This window comes from Leopardus geoffroyi, chromosome X (genome assembly GCF_018350155.1).
Source record: "Leopardus geoffroyi isolate Oge1 chromosome X, O.geoffroyi_Oge1_pat1.0, whole genome shotgun sequence".
Lineage (NCBI taxonomy): Eukaryota > Metazoa > Chordata > Mammalia > Carnivora > Felidae > Leopardus > Leopardus geoffroyi.
Genome location: NC_059343.1, coordinates 84,037,404 through 84,051,050, shown reverse-complemented (window position 1 = coordinate 84,051,050; position 13,647 = coordinate 84,037,404). Strand labels below are relative to the sequence as shown.

General features: G+C 40.0%; 1 long non-coding RNA gene across 1 annotated transcript; it reads right to left on the bottom strand.

Annotated features, from left to right (window-relative positions):
- Window positions 1–3,202: 3,202 nt before the first annotated feature.
- Window positions 3,203–11,779, bottom strand: LOC123594621. Its single transcript, XR_006710809.1, has 3 exons — window positions 11,634–11,779; window positions 5,316–5,430; window positions 3,203–3,841 (listed from the first exon to the last, which is right to left on the bottom strand). It is a non-coding gene; the product is annotated as an uncharacterized LOC123594621 (long non-coding RNA).
- Window positions 11,780–13,647: the final 1,868 nt, after the last annotated feature.

Genomic DNA, 13,647 nt, shown 5'->3' with positions numbered 1-13,647 from the left:
CAATTTGAAATTATTTCAAGGAAGCAGGCCTAGAATATTATAGTAATTTAGTAGGCAGAAACTTAGTTGAACAGTACATTTGTTTGTACTTGAGGATTCTGATCATTCATTCCTGATAATTTCTTCCATATGGAGCAGCATCAATACGTAACCAAAATACTTCTATCTTCTCTATATACCAGGCCTTGTCCCTTCAAACCTTTGGTGGTAAATTGCTCTTATGAAGCAAATTTTCTGCTCTTCCCTCAGGAGTGGGTCCTACAATTATCCCACAGCTCTTCTCCCCTTTCTGTGACTTGCTAGCTCTCAGCTATTTCTATGGTCTTGATCCAAAATGCTTGAGCTTTTAAGCCCCCACCCACCCACCATACATCCCTGCTCCACATCTGAACTGTAAAACAACTAAAAATATGAAAAAAAATAATGAGGAGAACAATATATCAACTTTCTTATAAAAGTTGTATTAGAGAAAGGGCTTAGAATATCCAGGAAAGGCCTTTACTATTAATAAACCCCAGAGTTGGACACAGTTATCCACTCAGCAGTGCTGCATTGACACAATAGCAAAGGCCAAGGGCTGTAATGCTTATCTATCTGCTGTCTTGTCAAAGATCCCTGTCCACATGTATCCAAAAGAAGTTCCCTTTCAATAGACATTTTTATCTCTCAGGATTCTGTGGGTTAACTGGGCTCCACTGGGTATCTTTCTGCTCTATTTGGTATCTCCCACCTGGGGCTGCAGTCATCTGGAAGCTCCACTTAGCTGGAACATCCAAGAGAGCTCGCTCAACATGGATGATGATCCATGTGGCATCTGCTGGGGAGTTGGCTGAGGCTATTGACTGGAGCATCTTGGTTCTACCCCACAGAGCCCCCCATATGTAACATTGCCAAACTAAATTTAACTCATATATATTTGAATTTCAGATAAACAGCAAAAACTTTCTAGTGTAAATACATCTTATGCAATATTATTTTGTTTGTCTGAAATTCAAATTCACCTGGGCATCCTGTATGTTTATTTACTAAATCTGACAACTCTAGGGGACAAGCCTGTGAATCTGTAACAACCATCTGAGAAGACTCTTCCAATGGTGAAAGTCTGGGAAACACAAATAGATTGAAAATAGAGATAAGATCATAATACCTGGTATTGTGGAATGAAAGGACAACAGATATTCACATATACCGTTGGTGCTAAATAGGGTATCTGTTTTCTGAGACCTGTATTATTATAACTTAATCATTTGAATGGCCTTTGATAGAAGCCCTATTTCCACCAACAAGGAAATTTCAGGTGAGGGTTTAGAAAAGGATCCCGAAGTTGATTCTGACCTGCATTCAGGTTAACATGGATATATCCATGCATATATGCATGGATATATGCTAAGGGAGCAATTCAAGGAGCTGTATGAGTTTCCTGCTCTGGGGAGGAAAGACAGCTATAATTTATGGATCAGATGGTTGAGCTGAGCCCAAGTCCAATGTTCTTCACTTAGTGGCTGGATTTAATCCTCATGACAACCCTGGTAGTGAGGTATCACTATCCTCTCTTCATGAATATATATTAGTACAAAGCACGTGCTCCTGAACACAGACACAGACAGAAAAGAGGTTTCTCCCCACACCCACTGGCAGAGCCAGGGATGGACCTGGGCATTCTGGGCACCTTTAGTTGCTGGTGGCAGAGCTTTAGCAAAGGAATCAGGACACATACTGCTGAGGTGATTAATCACTGTTCTTTTTTACCCTCCCTGCACCAGGGAGACAGGCTTGGTGCTTCGTCCTCTTACCTCAGGGGAGGTTTGTGCCAGGGTGGGAAGTAAAAGATGTCTGAAGTCCATGTTTCTTCCATGCTTTGTGAAAAGTTAAACTTGTGGAAAGGATTGGGCTTCTTGTACCTAGTAGGGAGAGGAGGGCATCTGAGGACCCAAGGGTAAGAGGATGGAAGATTTTACTTAGGGGTTAGATCAGAGGTCAATACATTATTCCAGGAGGAACCGGAGTGCTGTTCCATATCAATGCTTGAGATGGCTCCATGGATGGTCCATCAAGGCTGCATCCAGCTATAAGACAGATTTTCCTGTTTCAATTGAAGGCTGGATGGCACAGGGTCTGGACGACTGAAGATACAGAACCAGCTAGGGCAATGCACAGCTCAGCCCTGAGCAGTGTGGATAGATGAGTAATGATGTAGGGGCCTCACCAACTGCATCAGGAGGATAGATAGCATAAGTGAGACTCCTTTGTCAAAGAGCATGAGCATCTAATATTTTTTAGTACTATCTGGCTTAACTTTGAAATTTCTTTACTAATGTGTATCTCAACCCACAACAAGATGAGAACACTAATCTTTCCAGATCTGTGCAAACAATGAGTTTCATGGCATTTTTAATATTTGCTAATCGGATACCTTGTTAGAATGTTGATGACAATTTTTCTCTATTTCTCTATAAGTGGTACATTTCACCTGTCCATTTCTAAATGTTCAGCTTTATGTTAACTTTATGCTTCAGAATATATACTGAAATAATTATTAAGTTTCAAAAGAAAACTTGGTCATTGGCTTTGTATTTGTTCTGCACACTGCTTCCATACACTGCTGGGGAGGACACATTGTTACAACCTCTTTACAGAGACATTTGGCAATATCTATGACAAAAGGAGATAAGGTGAGGCACCTGGGTGGCTCAGTCAGTTAAGCGTCTGACTCATGATTTCAGCTCAGATCATGATCTCATGGCTCATGATATCAAGCCCCATGTTCAGCTCTGTTGCAGTGCAGAGCCTGCTTGGGATCCTCTCTCTCCTTCTCTCTTTACCCCTCCCTCAATTTTGCACTCTTTCTCTCTCTCTCTCTCTCAAAATAAATAAACATTTTTTTTAAAAAAGAAAAAGTCATGAGGTCCTGTCAGTTGCTACACTCTTAAGTCTGTACTACAGAGTCCTGGGCACAAGTGCAAGTATGCTCATAGCAGCATGCCTAAAAATATGACCAGTCCCAAGGTCACTTCATTAGAGAAATCTTAGAAAAACTATTTTCAGAGAGAAAATTTTCAATAAGAAGTATATAAATGTATTACTTACATAATTAGAACTAAAAATACATAAAGCAGCCATGTGTTTTGTTTAGGGATGTATTCACATCCCTAGATAGTGGGTCTCTCTAGGGGTAACACATTCAGAGTAACACAGAGGCATCTACTTTCTGTAATGTTTTACTTCATAACTTTGGTTATATACATGTTTGCCTATTGTAGTATTTACTATAACTTTTTAAAAGTCTGAAATATAACATATTTTACATGAATAAATTCTAAGGGCTTTATTTCTAATTAGCAAGTAACCCATAATCCATTTAGAAATGTAGAAAGTACATCGAAATGCTAGTGTGAATATATTCATAACCTTCAACCCCACCATGCACTATAAAAACTGTTATCATGGTAATGCATTTTCTCTAGTTACCATCTACACCCAAACTTCATGGCTGAAAGCTATACCCATGTATTAGCTCATAAGCCTGTAGGTCAGAAGTCTAGCACAGCATGATCATGTTCTCTCCTCAGGAGTTCACAAGGCTGGAATCAAGGTGTCCATGTAGGTTGGATTGAGGTCTTTGGAGATTCTGGGGCAAATCTGCTTCCAAGATTATTCTTGTTCCTCATGAGTGTTGGACTACAGTCCCAATTTCCTTGATGGCTGTCAGCTAGGGGTGCTCTCAGATTCTAGAGGTGCTCTCTGATCCTACTCTAATTTCTTACCACGTGGACTCATCCATCTTTGACCCAGCAATAGTGAAGTTAATTTTTCTTGTGCCTTGAGTCTCTCACTTCCTCTTCTGTAAACAGTCAAGGAAAATTCCATGATTTTAAATAACTTGTTTGATTAGGTGAGGCCCACGTAGATACTATCCATTTTATCATATAACATAATTACAGAAGTGATATCTCTTCATATTCATTGGTTCCACCTACACTCAAAGGGGGAGAGAATTATCCAAGGATGAAGATCATTGGAGATTGTCTTAGAATTCTGCCTAGCACATGTAGTTTCAGACCAAAAACAAAACAAAACAAAACAAAAAAATCTCTCAACCTTCAACTAATGATATCCACGTTTAAACTGAATTTTCTGACCCAAATCTCAGGCCACTGTTATAGAGCATCATTGTGTTAGGGCTGAGGTCAGCACAAGGGGAGTGATTTATCCAACGTTCTATAGTCGGGGATGTGTCTTTGTCCTGATTCCAGTTTTCCATCTGGTATCCATGTTATTTTGTTGTGTACTGTCTCTTCTGCCTGAGGATCAATGGGAACTTCCTCCAGTATCAAACTAGATGACAAACTAAAGGGACAGGAAAGCATATGCTTTAACAGGAAATGGTGTAGTGATATTTTTCTCTCTCCCCAACTTCCACTGGAAACTCATCCCATAAACTCAGAACTGACATCAAAGCAAATACATTATGGGGACATATTTCAGCTCTTGCTACTACCTTTCCAGATGCTCTCTATGCCAATAATGTTCTTTGATTAGGCCAACATCATCTCCTCTCTGGGAGGAAGGAGGAAGGTGGGCCAAGAATAATATGTGTTGAAGTCCTACTACAGCTCATATGTATTTGACAGGTTTTCTCGTTTGTTCCTCAAGACAGCATTGTGAGAAAGATATCATGGGTTCCACATCACAGATAACCAAGTTCAGACTCATAGAGTCTAAGTTACCTCTCCAGATAAATAACAGGATTGGATGAGGTTCTATCCCTTGCCCTCCCACAATATAACTAGCAGCTTCCCATTTAGAAAATATTAGATTTACACTTCCCCAGTATTGTGCCCTCATGTGTATGTACTCAACAACCTCTCTTGTTGAGGAAGCTGAGGGTGATTAAATTCTGCTCTTTAGGGTAATAAGTATAGCTATGGGGTCACAAGGATTAGCTGGTCCCTGATGTCCCTCCCAGGGCCACTGATCCCACTCCATTGACATCAGGCTTGGCCATGTGACTGGATGTGGCCACTGAAATATAAGAGGAAATTGAATATGCCCCTTCCAAGAAGAAGTGTTAAGAACCACTGAAGGGCTCCACCAGTACTTTTTTTCCCTCTGCCTCAGAAATGCCACAGATTATTTACAAGGTTAGTTTAATTCACCTCATTTTCCAGTAACACTGGAATGTGAGAATTTAAATAACAGGAATGCTTGGGAATGGAAATTAAATAGCTTATACACAAATTTGGCCTTCTGGATGACCAATTCAAATCTCATGCTTTAAAACTGAGTCAGTAGTCAAGAGAAAGTACACATCTTACCCAACATCATGCAGAAAACAGTCAGTTGGGGACAAACAGTTCCTTCCTTTTGCTCCATTGCATTCTTCAGAGGACCCATCATCATTCTTTGTGCTTCTCTGGGAATTTGTCTTTACTGAGTGACAAGATGAATGCAGATACCCAGTTAGTGGGCACCCCTGATGTTAACTCTCCAAAAGGACCCCGAAGAGGTCAGTAAAGTTACATTGATTTTATTAAAATGAGATAACAAGTTTTCCCCTATCCCACCTCCACCAAACAATTCTACAACACAGAGGTGGCATTGACTCTTACACACAATGTGGGTCTGTGTGAATTTAATTTCCTTCATCACATTTTCAGAAGCTTTTTAGGGTACATTTATGCTGTTTAGGATTATGTAGTTTAGGTTAAAGTCATGTCAGAAGCAGAAGCTAAGAAGTGGGGTTGGAAAGGAAACTAACACTTCAATGTCCTGTTACTTGTTAGATATTGTGTTAGGAATGTTACATGCTGTTTCTCTAACTCCTTACAGCTGTTCTAAAGGTGTAAGGTGTCAGTATTCCTGTTATAGCTCATTCCTCCTCTAGCACATGCTCTACTAAGGGTCATAGGGGTTAAATACATTTTGCAAGGTCATATGCCTGGTAACAGGCAGCATGGTTATTCTAATCCAGGGTTGTTGGACTCCAAAGTTGGGTCCTACCATAAATCTATACATATAGGATGGGTAGTGACATTTACTTTACTCTAGGACAGGTTTTCTCAAACTCAGCACTACTGACATTGTGGCTCTTTGTTATGAAAATTATTCTATGCATTGTGGGGTGTTTAGCCACTACCCACAAGATTTTAGTAGTACTCCCAGTTGTGACTACCAAAAATGTCTCCAGACATTTCTACATGTCTCCTGATGTGGGAAGCAAAATCACCACCATTTGAAAACCACTGCTCTAGATATACATTTCTGACAGGCAGTTGAATACATAGGTCTGGAGTCTAGGAGAAAGTTCTCAGATGAACATATGTTTTGTGGGCTTCTGGCACCTGGCATGCAATAGATGTCCCATAAATATTTTTTAAATAAATGCAATTGGCTTATAGAATTTAGAGCCATCAATTCTTTTTCCATCTTTTTATCAGTTCTACAAACTGAAGTAGAGTCATTCTTATAAACTTTATCAAAATCTGCATTTTCAACACAACTTATTAATGCTTAGGTTTTGCTTCCCTTCATAAAAGGAATACATTTGTTTTTTGTTGTTGCTGTTTAAGTTTTATTTATTTTTTTAATATGAAATTTATTGTCAAATTGGTTTCCATACAACACCCAGTGCTCATCCCAACAGGTGCCCTCCTCAATACCCATCACCCACCCACCCCTCTCTCCCACCCCCCCCATCAACCCTCAGTTTGTTCTCAGTTTTTAAGAGTCTCTTATGTTTTGACTCCCTCCATCTATAACCTATTTTTTTTCCTTCCCCTCCCCCATGGTCTTCTGTTAAGTTTCTCAGGATCCACATAAGAGTGAAAACATATGGTATCTGTCTTTCTCTGTATGACTTATTTCACTTAGCATAACACTCTCCATTTCCATCCATGTTGCTACAAAAGGCCATATTTCATTCTTTCTCATTGCCACGTGTATTCCATTGTGTATATAAACCACAATTTCTTTATCCATTCATCAGTTGATGGACATTTAGGCTGTTAAGGAATACATTTGAAATGGTAGAACATGTTGACACTGATTACACTACCACCAGGTATAGCCAGAACCAGAGTAGTTTCAACATCAAGATGGCTGAATAAAAAGAGTGAAGGTCCATTGTAGCTTGCATTTCTATGCCAGATACCATACTAAGTACTTCAATGACATTGACATATTTGATTTTAACAAGAGCCCTTTAAGGTTTTTACCATCATTTATGTACCAGAAATTCAAGGTTCGGAGAGGTTAAGAAAGCTGTCAAGTGTTACAAGGCTAGTAGGTAGCAGAGGCAGAACCCTACCCAGGACTGTGTGGTATCAAAGTCCACTGGTACTCACCATGAAGGTATCCTACTATGTAACAACAAATATCTCTAGAGCCCACACAAAGCCTGGAACTCAGTGAATTTTTGTTTAACTGAATTATAGTGATTGAAAGAAGAATACTAGTGAGCCTGAAGCATGACACTTAAAATTATTCCTTGGACTTACATGGAAATGTATTTCCCTTCTAGAAACTCAGTGTTTTTCTGGATGGAGATGGCTTTATTCTATGGCCAAAATACATCCAGTGTAGCTGGGTGGGAGAAAAGGCCTCTGACAGGAAAGGCCACATAGAGTGAGGTCACTAATATAAGGTCATCCCAGAGTAATCAAATGCAGTCTGCCACCAGGACCCAAGAAGATCTGACTGGTACTGCAGGGTCCTGTCCAAAATACACAGAAATAGCTTTTTTGTTTGCTTATTGTTTTTTTTTTAAATGTTTATTTATTTTTGAGAGAGAGGTAGAGAGCAAGCAGGGGGAGGGGCAGAGAGAGGAAGATAGAGTCCCAAGCAGACTCTGCACCATCAGCACAGAGCATGACACAGGGCTCAAACTCACAAACCAGGAGACCATGACCTAAGCTGAAACCAAGAGTTCAATGCTTAACCAACTGAGCCACCAGGCGCCCCCATAGAAATAACTTTTGATACTATGTAGTACCTCATCTTTCAAGTATTCAATGGACAAGTGCTCCTCTGAAGCTATCTACAGGGAAAAGGAAGGGAACATGACCACGTGGAACAAGAAAAAACAGGGTGATTATTTTCTTCCTTTTCCCCAGTTCCTCCAGGGGAATAAAGTAGAAAACAGTGGGTTTTCCAGGGTTCCCTCTCTTTGTCCCCTTTCCTACCCTTTTGCCCCCATGCTTTGAGATAATAGAGATATGTAAACAACAGTCAGGAATATGGGGTGCCCTGAGAGGGTCACAGAAAGATGGGAGGTGCCTGACAACCAGAATGCTAAATCAGGAAACACAAGCTCTCAGTCCCCATCTGTTTCCATTTGCTGGGTCATCACTCTACCACATAGCAATGAAGTGCACACATGACACAAATATCTATTTTCAAGAGAGGCTAAGAGGGGTGAGGAGACTGATCCTTGAGAGGTAAACATCACAGAGTTACTATTTTGAGTCTGGCATCGGGAACCCTGGAGATCTGTCTTTCTTGCTCCAGTGTCCTGTCTAAGACAGTATTAGGCTTTGATCTTGCCCATTCAGGAGCTCAAAGGAAACACTCTTATTTAAAACAAGAGGGTAAGATAAGGGACTAAGAAAACACTGGGATGGAGTGGGTGGTGACTTCATTTCCTTACCCTAAATTCCATATATGGTGTACATGACTCAATTGAATGAAAATGTTGTAATTGTCTTATTCCCTTCCCCCAACCCCATCAGAGCACTCATTCTACCACATAGAAATGACATGGACTCACAGTCAAAATAAAAACATGCATGTATTTTTCTTCTTTTCTCCATATTCTCCACATTATGCTGCCCCTCAAATGTATTCACACCTGTAGTTCACAGTCTCCTGTCTCCTCCACTGCCAGTGGTGTAAATCTCTGCCAGATTCCTGATTCTCAGCAGATCCACCCTCAGAAAATATGAGTCTCTCTTCCTTTTCCCTTCCAATGTACCAGTCAGCTTCTGTCTTCACTGGCCCACTAAGTCTGGAAGGAAAAGTGGCCAAGGCCCCAAGTCAAAAAGTGACTGCACCATCCCCACTGGACCACAGGAAGACATTGGGTGCTTCCTGATGAGCATTGTTCTGAATCTGGTGAGACAATCCAGAAGAGCAGGGAGGTGGAAGAATCCACCTTTGGGAGAAGGCTGTTACTGGGAAAGAAGTGGAAATCACAAGTTCTGTTCAGTCCAGCAGTTTGAGACATGGAAATAGTTAGTCATAGAGTAAGGTGATTCGTGGGGTAGATTGTTTTTTTTTCTAAAAGAATTAATTTAAGGCCTTTAAGATCCTAAAAGAATTAATTTAAGGACTCCTGGAAAAGTGAGGGGAGTTGTCCTTATTGAGGGATGGGCAAAGGGCTTCTGAGAAATTACTCCCTGCTCCCTATGAATAGTTGGGGAAGAGGATGGAAAGAGGGCCCTTGGATGAAGTCTCTCCTGGAAAATCCTGGGGCAAGAGGAACCCCCACACACATCTGGCCAGCATAATCTGCCCAAATCGAGTGTAAGAATTTATGGTAAAAGCCCATAATGAGATACACATGTGGTAAAAGCAGTGGCTGGACACTTTTTTTAATACTTATTTGTTTTTGAGAGAGCATGAGCAGAGGAGGGATAGAGAGAAAGGGACAGAGGATCTGAAGCAGGCTCTACGCGGACAGCAGCAAGCCTGATGTGGGGCTTGAACTCACAAACTGCCAGGTCATGACCTGAGCTGAAGCTGAATGCTCAAACCAACTGAGCCACCCCAGTGGCTAGACACTTTTGATGAAAGCTGCAGTACTTCTCTTCCCTCCTGATGTGCTGGCAGAAAAGAATCACAACTCATTTCTCATTGCAAAATTAGGGACATTGGGGTACCTGGGTGGCTCAGTTGGTTAAGCATTTGATTTAGGCTCAGGTCATGATCTCACGGTTCCTGAGTTTGAGGCCCTCTCCCCCTTTGGTCTCTGTGCTGACAGCTCAGAGCCTGGATCCTGCTTCGGATTCTGTGTCTCCCCCTCTCGCTGCCCCTCCCCCATTCACGCTCTGTCTCTCTCTCTCAAAAATAATAAATAAAAATCATCCAGTAAACAAATATCCTAGGAAAACTAATAGTATCTCCTCCACCCAAGACTTAACTGTAAGCCCAGACTCTGAGACTAGGCCTGAATGCTAGGGTAATAATGGAGGTTTCAGAGTGAACACTATAAGCAGGTAATGAGCTGCCACACTGCCAGGCCAACAGACATTGAACTCCTCTAGTTAGACTCTCTTTAAACCTCTGGCCCAAGTCACCCATCACTGTGAATTTAGACTGAGTGAAAGGAGACAACAACCTGGAGGGCTTGTGGCTGTGGGGAGGCTCCTCTTCCAACACAAAATGATGAACTCTCTGATGTTGGCAAAGTGAAGAGAGCACTCTCTTTGAAAGACCCGTCCATCACAATGGGTGGTTGGTCAGATATGATTCCCTATCACTGTTTCATGTTGCAACTAATTCTCTCTTCTGCTCCTCATCACATTAGCATCACGCATGGTCTTTCATATTTGGAAACAACTTTGGACAACTTAATTCAAGGAGATGCAGCCTCTCTAAGATGAAAGATTCTCAAACTCAGTTGTTATCTCCAGCTCTCAGAAGAAAAGAACAAAGAACATGCTACAAGGGAGAAGATTATATATTTCATTACAGTCACCTTTTGGTATTCTGGCTTTGCTCATAGAACCATGAATCTCCATGCCATTTTACATAAGAGCAGAAAACATAAAGGTACAGCAAATTTCTTTGTCTCTGCCTCTGCGTATTTTTGTCATGATCTTCCTAAAAGTTTCTCATTTTGTACAGGTTTTGTAAGTAACTTTTATAGTAAAAAGTAAGTAATAAAGTAAAATTATTTATACTGTGTGACAAAGATTGTGTTAAATGCTCTTCTTGCATCATCTAATCCTCACCACAAACCTATGAGGTAGGTACCACTTTTATGCCTACTTTACCAAAGTGTAAATGGAGGCTGCAGGGGTTTGTTCACAACACCAGCTAATTTTAAGTGGCAAGGCTGGGACTCATACCCAGGCCATATAACCCCCAGACACAAACTGCAATCCTTAGGATATTCCCTAGTGGACAGAGAATGTGACAGTCTTCTTTAGTCCTGGGTGTACAACTTGGGGACATGGGATGATTTCTCTGGTTGCCTCTACTTTCCCTTAGCTTAACATGAACTCCTTTGGGGCTATAGCCTGGTGCAGTCAACACGCCTCTTAGCATTTCATAAGTAGCCTCATAACACTTACAGATAAGACTATACTCAATGGTAAAAGACTGAATGCTGTCTGTCTCTCTAAGATAGGGAGCAAGACAATGTCTGCTCTCTTAACTCTTATTCAACATAGTGTTGGAAGGTCTAGCCATTGCAGGAAGGCAAGAACATGAAATGAAAGGCATACAAATTGGAAAAGAAGAAATAGAGGAAGAAAGAAAACTGTCCCTATTTGCAGATGAGATGATTGCCTATGTAGAAAATCCCCAAAACCTACATTTTGTTATCTTTTAAATAACTCCCACAGGAACTTGCAAAGGAATGTGCCCCAAAGAACATCTTATAAAACTAATAAAATAAAACATCATTTGCTAACATGTAAAGGATTCCTCTGCTGTATATGTTTCTCCAATAGATATTCAAGTTTGTCTTAAGAGGAAAATAAATCTGGGTTCCTGGGTGACACAGTCGGTTAAGCGTCTGAGGTTAAGCATCTGAGTCTTGATTTCCGCTCAGGTCATGATCTCACATTCTCGTGAGGTCGAGCCCCGCATTGAACGTGGGATTCTCATTCTCTCCCTCTCTCTCTGTCTTCCTCCACCTGAATATAAATAAGTACATTTAAAAAAAAAAGTTTAAATATATAAAGAGGAAAATAAATCCAGTCATTATTTTTAAAACAAGTTAGGAGACATTATTTACCACATAATACCTATTCATTTTGAAAATGTGTATGGATCAAAAACATTGAAGGGAATCCACTTGTCTTTTTCTTTCCCATAAAATATGCATTCATACAGCAAATGCCTATCTTCTCCCATTACTGAGAGGTGTGTTAATTTTCTACTGGATAGCTTTTCTCTGTGTTTTTACTTCTTCTTCAGAGTTTCTGCTCCCTCCTAATTTCAACTTTTTCATAAAAGATGGATTTACTATGATGACCTCTCAAGTCCTTAATATCAGAGACTACATTTTTTTTTCCTTTGCTTCTTTCCTTTTTGGTTTCCAACATCAATTGCCTGATTTTGTCTATTATGCTCAGTTTTATTTAGTTTGAGAGAAAATATTTCCTTTTAGGAGAAACAATGGGTTTGGGATTTGCCACTACTAAAATATCTAGAAAAAACATAATTTTTAAATTATATTTCAGAACATAGGTAACTGTCTCCAGTTGTTCCAATGAAAATTTTAATGGATTTATTACTTGTTTTGTTAAGAGGCTGAGAGCACTGATTCTAGAGCCCAAGAGTTTTGGCTATCTCCAGGTTTTGCAACTTACTAAATGTACAATCAGGGAATTTGCTTCATCTCCATGTGCCTTAATTCCCTCCTATATAAAGTGGGGACATTAGTGGTATAGCCCTCACAGGTTCTTTGGGGGAATAAAGTGGTTAGCACCTATAAACAGCTTAGAACACTCTGGAATATGGTGCACACTAAAAATATGTTATGAGTATTGTTATTATTACCATTATTTTCTGCATATTCTGCATTAACATGATGACATATATATTCAGAATTGTTTTAGTGGCAATAAGATGGAAGTGTAAAAAATTTAAAATAACAGACATCGAAGTAAATAACAAAAAAATCGTTTTAAATCACACAATCATTTTCAAAATCTATCAGTGATGAATTCTTTTATGTCTTTTCTATTTGTATATGCACATTCCCATATATATTTATACACCTTTACTTACTTGATCAGATTACAACATCTGTAACATACACCGTTCTGCTCCTGACCAGGATAGAGTAACAGAGACTAGAATTACCTTCCGATCTGAAATAACTAAAAAGCTGAATAAAAATCTATGAACCAACTATTCTGAAGTCAGTGGACACTGAGCAACAAGATCTATGATCCCTGAGAGACTGGGAAGAAATGAGGTTATTCTTATGATTGCTCCAGCCTACTTCCTAGAGAAAGTTTTCAGGCCACAGTGCAAGGAGTGAGAATCCAGGGAGAGCCCAGGGGTATTCCATAGATTAGGAGAAGAAATTAGGACCTAGGGAGGCCAAGGCAGCTAGAGTTTTCAGGTAAGAGTACCAAAAAAAAAAAAGAGCTCACAGAGAAAGAATTTTGATGACCTGAAGAGGGTCCTCTTTGAATAATTATCTGAATAGTCTATGGCCATACCACCCAGAGCACACCTGATCTCATATGAATAATTATCTGAGTACTGAGTACTGATCATTAAATGCTTGTGAGGAAACTACCCCAAACCAAGAAAAGAACACCACAAAAGGATTAAAGGGAACAATTTAAGTTTACACATGTTTAGGAATAATAGCTAGAGTTGAAGACCTCATAATTCATGGGATATCAGAAAGAGTACTCAGGAGGATTTTTCCTCATTAGTGGAGTACAATTAACCCTAAACTAAACA